Here is a 14,130-nt window from a genome sequence, read left to right as displayed (position 1 = left end):
TTCTTATGTGGAGCCTTGTTTGCTCAGATTACTGTATCCTTTTGACGTGTGTTGGTAGGGTAACTTGGCAGCAGACGACGCTTACTGTTCCTCGGCCCGGAGCAGAGGCGTGTTTGCCTTTTGCCACGGGCGGCACTTCCATCGTAGCACAGCGTCTGAGTTGGCCGTCGTTCAGGTATCTCCGCCAGCCGCGTCGTGGCGGCTCAAGCAAAGTTGATCGCTTGGTGTGTGCCACAGCGAAGTGTCGTCGGTTAAGCGGGAACCAGTAGACTGCTCTATTTAGTGGATGTAATAAGGTCAAGAGGTTTAATGGCTCTGAGCACTATGGGACTCAACTGCTGAGGTCATTAGTCCCCTAGAACTTAGAACTAGTTAAACCTAACTAACCTAAGGACATCACAAACATCCATGCCCGAGGCAGGATTCGAACCTGCGACCGTAGCGGCCTTGCGGTTCCAGACTGCAGGTTTAAGGCATCTCTGGCAAGCCCGACGGTCCTCCTCACTATATCGCCTTAACTACTCGTTTAAACCTTCATCCTTATTACCACTTCTCAGCGTGTTAAGATTACGGCATGCTACTTGTCAATATAAACTGTCAAATCTTGCCTTGATCCACTGTCATTAGCAATCTCCATTCATTGTGAAACTTGGCTGCTCATTCTTTGTTGGCTGTAGTAACGGTCTGCTGTAGCCCTCAACTTACCTTGAATTTTGGACAATTGTATGTTTATCAAAGGACGTTGTCAACGTTTCTGCTGGTCTCTACCAGTTAGGAAGTAAGTGTAAATTGCAGGTTCTCACAACGTATCTTAAATTTCTGGCAACTGTATATTTATTTAAGGTCACTATCAACGTTCTGATCTATACCAGTTGGGAGCTACATTTAAATTGCATCTACTCCCAACGTATCTTGTATTTTGAGACATTGTATTTTTATTTAAGGGTCATTTTCAATGTTTTGTTGGAGTGTGCCGGTTGAATTTATACTTAAATTTTATACGTTCACGGTTTGTCTGTTTTGGGGGATTATGTATTTTACTGCTTAACGCTTCCTTTTTGTTAAGGCTTATACACTGCCAAGCAGCCTTCCAACAGCCGCAGTCAGTGGCATGACTTGTGATTCTTTCTGTTTTGGATGGCTGGTATCGTACTGTGTAACAGTTACCAAAATTTCGAAATCGTTAGTACATTTAACAGCTGTCATTGTAATGAATTTTGTTGATAAAATTTTTGTTGAACTTGCTTGCAGCCACGATCAGTTGGTGTGACTTTTCCTGTTTTTGAGAACTGTATACTTCCGGTTTCAAGCCCTGCTCTTAGTGATACAAATTGTTAAAATTTGTTTTTAATGAATTAAGCCTGCTCAAGTTTCTAAGATTGTGAGAGTTGTGATTCTTTGAAAAAATTGTTTTGAATTGTAATGATAATATTGTTGTTAAATAATGACGTGTATTCCATGAAAAAACAGATGACGAAAAATGTGAGACCACCTTCCATGTGTTTTCCTTGAAACTATCTCAACCCCAGTTGTGAGGTATCATTCAGTACGAGCAACGGAGACGTCGAGGATAAACTGCATCTAAAACGACGTGATGGACAGTTGTTCGCAGTAGTTGCATGGGGGCTTAATTAAATTTTGATATGCAAATAATTTAATTTTAGTAGCTGACTGTCCGGTTACGCTGCCTCGTAAACGGTTGGCCCTGACTAGTATTTGTACGCAATCTGACTGCATAGAACAACAACAAAGAATGAAAGAAAACTTCCGTTAACACAATTAAGTAATTAAGTCCCCAGCAACTATAAAACCTACAAAACAACAAAACACAAGTGTAGCTGTTCTGTGTGTGGAAGTGTGATTCAACGTACACATCTGGCACGGTTCTTCCTCAATAAGACCAGATATTTTAAACACCATTTATACTGAAGTAATTAAAAAAAACCAGAAATACTACAATTGCACATAGGAACCAGAAATACAGTCTAACACAAGAACACGAGCCAGATGCTTTGTTGACTGAACCTGTGACCAAGAGGCATTATTGTTTAAGACATTGAAATAAATAAAAAAAGGAATTTTTTTACCTTCATATATATTGACGAAAAGCACATTACAGCATCCCTAATTCAACAACATCTGGTGTCTAGCCCATCAAAACAATACTACAAGTTCTGAACAAGCACTCCATGGGAACTTCTCAACAACGACTCACCACTGCTACATCTCAACAAGCACTGCCTACTGCTACTTCTCAATAAGCATTCTCCACCACGGCTTCTCGACAAGAACTGCCAGTGGAGGCGGCTGAATAATACTCTTTGGCGCAATCTCTGGCGCTGTGGCTCAGTGTAGCCACCCAACAACAAGGAATGAAAGGAAATTTCCGTTAACACAATTAATTAATTAAGTCCCCAGCAACTATAAAACCTACGAAACAACAAAACACAAGTGTAGCTGTTCTGTGTGTGGAACTGTGATTCAACGTACACATCTTACACGGTTCTTCCTCAATAAGACCAGATATTTTAAACACCATTTATACTGAAGTAATTAAAAAAAACAGAAATACTATAATTGCACATAGAAACCAGAAATACAGTCTAACACAAGAACACGAGCCAGATGCTTTGTTGACTGAACCTGTGACCAAGAGGCATTATTGTTTAAGACATTGAAATAAATTAAAAAAAGGATTTTTTTTACCTTCATATATATTGACGAAAAGCGCATTACAGCATCCCTAATCCAACAACATCTGGTGTCTAGCCCATCAAAACAATACTACAAGTTCTGAACAAGCACTCTCCATGGAAACTTCTCAACAACGACTCACCACTGCTACATCTCAACAAGCACTGCCTACTGCTACTTCTCAATAAGAACTGCCAGTGGAGGCGGCTGAATAATACTCTTTGGCGCAATCTCTGGCGCTGTGGCTCAGTGTAGCCACCTTTCATAGTTCTGATGGAATCTGAGCAACATGTTCGTGTATACAGGCCTCCAGAGCAAGTAGAGACCAAACATGGCCCTGGTAAACTCGCTCTCTTTGATATCCACAGAGGCGAAAGTCACATGGATTCTTGTAGGCCATGCATCTGGAAAACCTCTATAGATAACATATGCAAATGACATAAGGTATTTCCTCATCTTACATGAAAACAGTGATTTCCACTCAGTTGCACTCTTCCAATGCCGGAATCAGATGCTGTACAAGAAGGTCTCGATAACGTGCGGACGTCATGGTACTCCTGACAGGCTGAAAATAAAGGTGCTTGTGAATCCACATCTTACAGTCTCATATGGTGAGTGTTAAGGCGCGTCTTGCACAACACATAGTTTAATAGCACCCCGAATTCGGCAGTTCTGTGTATTCCCTGCAGCTTGATGTGTAAAATGTGCCTTGTCAATAGACAAAATATTGTCTGGTCACGTGTCATCAACTTTGATCCATGCCAGGAGCTGAGAGCAGATTCAGAATGTTGCTGTGGATTGTGAGGTTTGCCGGCCGTGGTGGCCAAGCGGTTCTAGGCACTTCAGTCTGGAAACGCGCGACCGCTGCGGTCGCAGGTTCGAATCCTGCCTCGGGCATGGATGTGTGTGATGTCCTTAGGTTAGTTAGGTTTAAGTAGTTCTAGGTTCTAGGGGACTGATGACCACAGATGTTAAGTCCCATAGTGCTCAGAGCCATTTGAACCATTTGATTGTGAGGCTTCAGCTGCTGCACCGTCTGAATCTAGTACGGGTGCCACAGTAAAATAGACTGCAAAACTTCCTGTAGTGTTGTCAATTGGATAGATAATTCTTCTGACGTTGCACAAGCACTAGCACCGCCCGGAGCAGGTGCTGCTTGGTCAGCAGCAACAACCTCGTCAATAACTTCAACTAGGATAGGAAGTCTTCTCTTACAAGTGACACTCAGAGCTCACCTTTGTTTTAGAATTTCGTTAACATCTTATTTAAATCATTTAATGACATCGGGCCTTTTATTAGACCCTGCAGCCGGAGATACATTCTCAATACAGCACTGTCATTGTTGCCGTTCACATAAAACAGTTTCACTAGCAGTGCATATCTGTCTTCTTGATAGCCATACTACTCACTCACGTTATCGCTTGTCAAATGACATAGTAGATGTCATCCTATCGTGCAGACAGTCTACAGCGACTGATTTGCACCTGGTGACCAAAATTTTTTTTCAGTGAAAATCGGTTCCGCATTAACGCATTAGCATATCTGGCGAGTATCGTTGCCATACGATAATAATAGTCCTCACCGTACCTCCGTGAATAGCTGAGACTTTAATTACAGACACACGGTATGTGGCACGAAGTGTCTACACACAACTTATACAGTCCCAGTAAATTAGGTGCATTGGTTCCGGGAGCCGAGCTGCCGCTCGACAGCATCCCAAATGAGTTCCATCAGGCTCTGGTCTCGTGACATGGATAATTATTCTGCTGGAGGACGATATTACCCACGGGGAAGACACCAAGCACGAAGGGATGCAGATAGTCCATGATAATGTTGACGTAGTCCACAGCTGTCATGGCACTTTTTATTACTACCAAAGGTCCCAATGGAACCTGAAGTGACTGTCTTCCATAATGGCCTGCTTCCCTGGTACAGTGAAAATTTCGAGCAGCCGCTCGCCTAGGTGATGGTTATGCAGTCACGAACATCTACATCTACATGACTACTCCGAAATTCACACATAAATTACTGGCGGAGGGTTAGTCGAACCAGTTTCAAACTTTCTCTACTGTGCCACTCTCAAACAGCTCGCGGGAGAAATGAACAGTTAAATCTTTCCGAGCAAGCTCTTATTTCTTTCATTTTATTGTGATGTGTAGGTGGACATCAACAAAATATTTTAGCAGGGATCTGATGTAACAAGAAACGTGATTCATCCGACAATGTGACGGATTTTCATTGACCCAAGGTCGTTGAGTCTATGCCCACTGCAATCTCAGCTGTGAAGTCGTGTCAACGTGGGAACACGTCGGGCTCGTCCGCTGCAGGGTCCCATGTTCTACAATGTGCACCAATCCGTGAGCTCTGAGATATATGTGCTGCTCTAGCGCTGTACTGTACTACCACAAATCGCCACCTACCCTGTATTAGAGAGTGAACAGGACTCTGAACTCGACATTCAGTAACGAGGCCTGGACGTCCAACGCCTTGTCGCCTACTCTTCACCCCCCTCCCCTCCTTCCCCCCATCAAACAGTTTCCATAGATGCGGACAGCTGACCAGTTTCACCATATCATTAGATGCTCGTTTCCAGACACCAGGACTTAACAATCTGCTCTTTGTCACAGTCGCTTACGTCAGTGGATTTCCCCCTTTGAGGCCCGTATCAGTGCTATAATGATTAAACTACTTTCTCTGACGCACTTATAAAGGGTGTTTCATGAGGAATGCTAAATATTTTAGGAGGTAGTAGTATAGACGAATTGTAATATAAAATGCTGTATAACATGTGTCCGATTTTTATTGAATACAGAGATACAGCTTTCGAATATAACCCAAACAAACTTAAAGTAAAGGCAAATGAGGACGTTCATAGTCGAGTTTCAAAAATTCCACCGCCAACTTCAATGCGCTTTTGACGTCTCTTGATAACACAACATGTAGCTCTTCTGTGTCAGTCTCTGCGTTCTTTTATGAGGGCTGCACTACTCATAATCCGAACGATCAAATCGGCTCTTGTGGTTACTTTTTCATTGTAGACTTCACATTTGAACCAACCCCACAGGTAAAAATCCAAATGAGGTCCAGGGGTCTTGGTGGCCAAGAAAAGTGCCCATATCTACCGATCCATCTTATAGGGAAAGTCAGGTTTAGATGATGTGTCACCTGACGACTACAACATGCAGGAACTCCGTCAGTCTGGATGAAAATACACGTTCTTATAAGCAAAGGAATCTTTTCCAATAAAGATGGAAGCTCATTTTCAAGAAAGTGTAGAAAATGTGGTCCTGTAACACGATGCTGTAATGTAACAGACCCAATCAACTGATCGTCTATCAAACCACGTATGTCTGTCAAACCACACATTTACAGAGAAGCGTTCTTGCAAATGTATCTCCACAGTGGCATGTGAGTTTCCTTCAGACCACTGATGTGAATTACGAGTGTTATTGATACCGTCACGAGTAAAAGTGGTTTCGCCAGTGAAGAGCAAAAATGGGTTTACCTGGCGATTTTCCAGTATCCAATAACAAAATTCTAATCGTCTATCCTCATCTCCTGCTCGAAATTGTTGAATGACCTGTAAATAATACGGGTGGAACCCGTGCATACGTAATGTCCGCCATACTCTAGTCTGTATAACACCGATATGTGCAGAAATTCTACGTGTGCTTGTTGAAGGACTACGTTATATTGACTGAATAATGTTTTCTACGTCATCCACAGTCCGTTCATTTACACGTTCAAATGGAATACGACTGCTGGGCACTGCACCAGTGTCACACAGTGTATTGGACACACGAGTAAACACTCTTGTATCTGGTAGTCTGTGGTTAGAAAATCGTATGCCGTATTCACAACAAATAACAGCAGCGTTTCCTTCACAAATCGCATACACAAATACCATACAGGCATACTCAGCATGTGTAAATACGTGCGGTATGTTTACACGCTACAGTACAGTATACCTGGCCAACAAATCACAGTGAAAATTTCAATGTAAAGTAAATTACAACTTCACGACATAAACATTGACACTCTACGACTGACGTTCGATATATACACCCGTAGCAACAGCTGCACCAGCATACTACGAAAATGCGCTGAACTCAGCTGTATCTCTCTACTCAATAAAAATTGGACGCATGTTATATGGCATTTGTTATTGCAGTTCGTCTATACTACCACCTCCTAAACCATTTACCATTCCTCGTGAAACAGCCTGTATGCTTGCCTTACTGCGTCATGTGCCCGCATCGTCCCAGGATAGCACTCAGTCTCGAACAGGGCTCTGATCATAACGTTATGGCGCGTCGGTGTATGTTCTCGAGGTACCTTATTTAGTAGGTTAATTAATTAGTAAGTTAGTTATATTTCCCATAGATCATTTGAAGGATTTGTTTATCGAAACGATGCAGAACTAGTCAGTTTATAGGATATGTGTGGATGATTAATTGTGCTGGATGGCAACATGATGGGCATTTGCAATATCCTAAATGGCACACTTGCCTTCTTAACACCAGAATTTATTTACAGGCTACCTGTATTAGATAAAAATTGGTCTGTGGCATTGGAGATCTTATCCAGAAGGAATTATAGTTGGTTAGATTTAAAACTTGCTAATTACCTGTCAGACATTTCATGTTATGAAACAAATGATGAAAATTTTTTCTGCGTGTTGATGACCTTTCTAAACTATTGACACCTTGTACAACACACTGATGAACCAAAACCTTATGACCACCCGCTCAATAGCGTGATGGTCCACTGTAGGAAGGCAATGCAGCAGAGATTCGAAAAGTCCTTGCTAAATTTCTGAACAAATGTCTACATACAGGTCATGCAATGCCCGTAAATTACGGACAGGTGGTTTATGGCTCGGAAATGACACCCAATAGGTTCAAATTTGGCAAAGTTTGTAGCAAAGACATCAACGTAAGTTCACTATAATACTCCTCAACCCGCTGCAGCATGATTCTGGTCTTGTGATACTGACAATTATCCTGCTGGAAGGCAGTGGTGGTTATTCCTTGTGGACTCCAGGGCGACGTCCTCCAAATAATATCTATCACGTGAAAAGTACGAATCGTGAATCAAAAATCGCCTCTTTTGTTTTTGTATACTACCGACCCGTGTATGGAAATGATCAATTTTTTTTTTCAATGAATAGGCTACTAGCCCCTCTAAGCGAATACTCAACGTTTTCGTAATGGGTTTACTGTCGGACTCCGGTTTAAAGGCAGGCAATGGACGCCTGTAGAAAAGTAAGGATATTGAGAGTTGGATAGGAGCAGAGCGTTCTGTTGGGGCTGCTTGGAACAGCGTCCATGCGAAACGGGCAAAGTAAACGAGTAGTGCCGCGCCTGTGTGAATGACGCTGAAAGTGTGATCTAGTGGCTAACTTATGTGCTAATTTCCTGTTTAAAATGAATGGTGTAAATAGCGTGAACAGTATTTTAACTATTGATAGTCCAACTCTTACTTTTGAGAGAAAGTTGGAACTGTTCAGGTTAAGACCGCCAAGAGCTGAGTCAAACATTGTATAGACACAAAATGCGTACAAAAGCAAAAGTAATTTTACCAGAAAATTTACTCCTTCTTTATAATTATAAACATGGCGACTGGCTGTGTGGATGTGAAGTAAGAAATGCGTTCTTCTGTTTCACATGTCTGGTAACTTTTCCTGTTAAGAATGGTCTGTCTGATCATGATGCACAGCTATGTACAGTATATGACATAGCTCCATACAGTAATGCAAAACAGTCCTCCAAAATAGTCCGTTCAATTAACGGTCTAACAACTGAAAATTTTAGGGAAAGTATGCAACAGTTAGATTGGGATGAGATGTACAGGGAACCTGAAGCTAATTTAAAATTTTACCTATTTCATGATACTTTTGTGACTATATTTGAAAACAGTATTCCTAAGAAAACAGTGAAATATAAGAAACCATGTAAAAATCCATGGCTTACTAAAGGGATAAAAATATCTTAGAAAAGAGAGATGAATCTTATAGGCAGGAGGAGTAATTATCCCGAAATAGTGAAACATTATAAAACTACTGGACTGTATTAAGAAAAGTTATTAAAAAGTTCACAAGTATGTGCATTATGTCTGAGATTAGCACATCTGATAATAAAATTAAAACAATTTGGAATATTGTTAAAAGGGAAACAGGGTAAATGAGAGCACAAGGAGACCATATTTCTATCAAACTCAATGAAAGTTTGTTTCCAAGAAGTCAGAAGTAGAAAACATTTTTAATTATCATTTCTTAAATGTTGTAGAGAAAATAGGATCCAGCTATTCATTAGAAAATGCAAGGCAGTATATGGAAGAGACAATACCTATGGAATTTGATAAAACTGAAATTCATCCCACCTCTACAACTGAATTTAGGAAAATAATAGATTCACTCAAAAGTAAAAGCTCACATGGAATTGATGGCATTTCCAACAGAGTACTAAAAGCTTGTTCCCAACAAATAAGCCACATATGTAGTAGCTCACTGAAACAGGACATTTTTTCAGATGGACTGAAATATGCTGTTGTTAAACCATTGCATAAAAAAAGGGGATAGGTCTGATGCTAACAACTACAACCAAATCTAACTTCTGACAGCTTTATCCAATATTCTGGAAAATGTAGTGTATTCAAGAGTAGCATCACATATTTGTAAAAATGAAGTATTAAAAAATGTTAATTTGGTTTTCAGAAATTCTTTTCAACATAAAATGTTATATATGCTTTCACTGACCAAATACTAAATGCATTGAATAACTGGACGTCACCCATTGGGATATTTTGTGATATCTCTCAAAGGCTTTTGATTGTGTGAATCATGACATTCTTCTAGATAAGCTTAAGTATTGTGGTATGAGTGGGACAGTGCACAAATGGTTTGATTCATATTTAACTGCAAGAACGCAGAAGGTTGAAATTAACAGTACAGGTAGTCTGCAAAAATCATCAGTCCTCTGACTAGGTAGGTATCGAGAATGGTGTCCCATGAGGTTCAGTCTTGGGTCCCTTATTGTTCTAAATATATATTAATGACTTACCATTCTATATTCATAAAGACGCAAAGCTAGTTCTTTTTGCTGGTGATACCAGTAATCACGCCCAACAAACAAGGATCAGCTGAGCAAATTGTAAATAATGTATTTCAGAAAATTATTAAGTTGTTTTCTGTAAGTGGACTCTCATAAATTTTGAGGAACAACAGTTTATACAATTTTGTACAGTAAACGGCATGACATCATTGATAAATATAGATTATGAACAGAAGTCTGTTGCTAAGGGAGAACATTCAAAATTTCTGCGTGTGTGCATTGATGAGAAATTGAATTAGAAACACATCGATGATATGCTGAAACGGTTAGGGTTATTGCAAATTTTGGTGATAAATATATCAGTAAATTAGCCTACTGTACCTATTTTCATTCACTGGTTTCACATGGCATCATATTTTTGGGAAATTTGTCCTTAAGAGAGAAAGTATTCATTGCACAAAGCATGTAATCAGAATAATTGCTGGAGCCCACCCAAGATTACCTTGCAGACATTTATTTAAGGAACTCAGGATATTCGCAGTACCTTCACAATACATATATCACTTATGAAATTTGTTATTAATAACCCATCCTAATTCAAAAACAATAGCAAAGTGCATGGCTACAACACTAGAAAAAAGGATGATCTTCACTGTTATGGATTAAATCTCACTTTGGCACAGAAAGGGGTGAATTATGCTGCCACAAAAATCTTTGGTAGTTTGCCAAATAGCACTAAAAGTCTGATAGATAGCCAATCAGCATTTAAAAGCTAATTAAAAGAATTTCTAAATGACAACTCCTTCTACTAAATAGAAGAATTTTTAGACATGAAGAGGTAATTGTAAATAAATAAATAAATAAATAATTTGTGTAAAGAAAATTATTTTAAAGTGACACATTCCATATCATTACGAAATGTTGTATTCATTATCTATGGAACAAGCATTAATTTATGTATGTATGTAATGTTGCAGAACGTACTTGAACCACAGGTGGGGTAATGGACATTAAACACTAAGTAGACAAAATTAAAAAACATAAATTGAGTGAGCCATACATAAACAGTAGCACCGTGTTTGCTATGCTTGGCAACGTCGATATAAGATGTCAGCTGGTTACAACTTACAGAATGAGGATTAAGAAGTTTAATAAGATGTTTCTAAGAATTGACTGACTGCGTCAAGTTCTGTGGGAAGTTTGAACTTGCATTAAGGGGAGACAACGATACGGATACTTCAGATAATCCGGGTATTTTTCGGGGTTCGGCCAATCTGGTGACAGAAATGGATTCCACGTTGAAGGAACATTGAAACAACCAATCATCGTGTGTTTTTGGGGCTTTCCAAAACAATTCAGGACGCGCTGCTGGACTCGGTGTATGGTGTTTGCCATGAATTGAGTTGCAAAGAAATATCGCAACGGATTACGTCACAAATGAAGCTGATGAATGGCTCTGAGCACTATGGGACTTAACAGCTATGGCCATCAGTCCCCTAGAACTTAGAACTACTTAAACCTAACCTAAGGACATCACACAACACCCAGTCATCACGAGGCAGGGAAAATCCCTGACCCCGCCGGGAATCGAACCCGGGAAGCTGATGAAACGACTGATTGTGCAACCTTGTCTCAGATCGTATTTATTGGTCGATATGAATTAAAGGAGGAAGTATATTCATAAATTTCATAACACTCAAAGATCATACAGCTGCGTGAATATGTAGTGAAGTATTTAACAAACTTGAAAACTACAGATTGCCGACTTTCCAAAAAAATTTAATAGCTCAGAGATTCAATGGAACTTCAGTTACGAGCAGTAGGCACAACGGGGTGCATCAAAAGTGAAAGCAGTGTATGAAAGAGTAAATTATTTACGCTGTTATGCCCAGCAACTCAACCTCATAGTAGAGTGTCATTCATGGAACAGAGTATTTCTTAGCAGTTTACGGGGATTCTCTACTTTCTTCTCAAAGTCAGTGAAAAGAACTGCCCTACTGGATAATGTAAAGAAACTTACTCCAAGAAATGCTGACAAAAGATGAATTTTAAAGCGCAATGTGCGAACACCGCATTTAAATATAAGAGAGAAATAGCTAAGTGTCTTTGGATCATTGAGGATGATGATAGTAATGATTACTCAATAACCTGGAAAACAGTTGGACTTCGAAAATTTCTCAAAAACGACTAAGAATTTCTCTTTTGGCTTTAGTTTTCCGATAGGTCCTCTCCCACAGCGACATTTTGTTTAATCAGATGCTCCGTAGAGATGTTGATAGCGTGGAAGCTCTTACGAACGTCTCTGATTTCAATTCAACGACACAACTGACGAGAAATTCTCTTGATCTCGATCAGCATTGGGGTAATGGGAATGGAAATGAAGAGATCGACGGCCCAAAACGTTTTGTAGAATCACGAAAACTGTTGCAAAGCAAGTCTGTGATCTTGTTATGGATAACGTTGACGAGCGTTTCGCATTTAGGCATCACTTGTCAGCAGCTACATTATTACAGGCCAGTTTGAGTCCGGCGATAGGAAGGGCATCCGGCCACGCGTTCAAATTAACATGCCACATCCGAGTAACCAGCGGACCCCGTAAGTCGGGATTAATGCTTGGAAAGAGAGTTTGTGTCCAAAAGACAAGCTGTTAATCCCAACAAAGAATTTCAGACAACAGTTAACTTCCAGAATGAGATTTTCACTCTGCAGCGGAGTGTGCGCTGATATGAAACTTCCTGGCAGATTAAAACTGTGCAGGAGAGCTTCTGTAAAGTTTGGAAGGTAGGAGACGAGGTACTGGCAGAAGTGAAGCTGTGAGTACCGGGCGTGAGTCGTGCTTCGGTAGCTCAGTTGGTAGAGCACTTGCCCGCGAAAGGCAAAGGTCCCGAGTTCGGGTCTCGGTCGGGCACACAGTTTTAATCTGCCAGGAAGTTTCATAACAGTTAACTTATTTGGCTAGGACGAGAATTAGCTACGATAATAGACAGTCACATACAGTATAAACGATTTCGAAACTGCAAACGGATCATTAACACTGCTGAATTGTATCTGCGAGAATAATTTAGAAGCTATTTTACCGGAATCAGTAAAACTTTTACGTATTATTTGTGCAATACTAATGACATCAAGCAAGAAGGGATAGAGGTGCTAATGCAAGAAGAGAGACTGAGTGCATCAGCAACGTGCTCTATAGAAAAAAAGCACTTTTGAACGTGCATAATTTTAATGAACTTGTAACTGCCCACTTTCCTGAAGGGAAGGTGAGGAGAATGGACTTCGTGTAGTATCCTATTAATTAAAGTAAGTATGTCATTTTAATTTTATTCCATAAATTACTGTCGTATCCGCATAAAATATTAAAAGCTGTATGTATTTGTGAGTATTTTTTTATATTTTGGTATCAGAGTAAAGAGTTATGTTAGATGAAATTTTAAATCACCGTAACTTGCTAATACATTAAATGCCGCATTTCCCCAGTTCAGGAAACGTTCTGAAAAGATAAAAAATTGCACACGATTGTTTGGAGGCCGGCGGTTCTAGGCGCTTCACTCCGGAACCGCGCTGCTGCTACGGTCGCAGATTCGAATCCTGCGTCGGGCATGGATGTGTGTGATGTACCTAAGTTAGATAGGTTTAAGTAATTCTAAGTCTAGGGCTGTGACCTGATGCTTAGAGCCATTTGAACCATTTTTGACTGTTTGGACAGACAATCTACAGCCCACCGGCCGCCACTGCTGGAAGTGTCATTGCCGCTGGGGAAAAGGTTCAAATGGCTCTGAGCACTATGGGATTCAACTTCTGAGGTCGTTAGTCCCCTAGAACTTAGAACTACTTAGACCTAACTAACCTAAGGACATCACACACGTCCATGCCCGAGGCAGGATTCGATCCTGCGACCGTAGCGGTCTCGCGGTTCCAGACTGCAACGCCTAGAACCGCACGGCCACTTCGGCCGGCTGGGAGGACTTCTAGCAAGAAGGAACAGAGGTGCTCCACAGTTGTCATGGTGCCTTCGGTTACTATCGCAGGACCCGTGGAAGACCAGGTGAATGCCATCCATAGCATAATACTGTCCCTAGCGCTGTGCATGACTGAGCGTCAGGAGACGTCCGTCGACCTGGTGTAACAGGAGATGTGATTCATCTGACCAAACGATACGTTTCCATTGATACACGGTCGAATCTCCATGATCCCGTGCCCACTACAGCCGTAACTAACTACGTTGTTGGATCAACATGGGAACGTGTAGGAGTCGTCTGCTACGAAAACCCAAGTTCAACAGTGTACGCTGAACAGTGGGTCAGAAACGTCCAACACGTTATCGCCTTCTCGTAGTTTCACCGTCCTTCAGCCACTTTCCATAGAAGTTTACGACATCAGCACG

The sequence above is a fragment of the Schistocerca serialis genome, chromosome 5, assembly GCF_023864345.2.
Source record: "Schistocerca serialis cubense isolate TAMUIC-IGC-003099 chromosome 5, iqSchSeri2.2, whole genome shotgun sequence".
Taxonomy (NCBI): domain Eukaryota; kingdom Metazoa; phylum Arthropoda; class Insecta; order Orthoptera; family Acrididae; genus Schistocerca; species Schistocerca serialis.
This window is presented reverse-complemented; position numbering follows the sequence as displayed.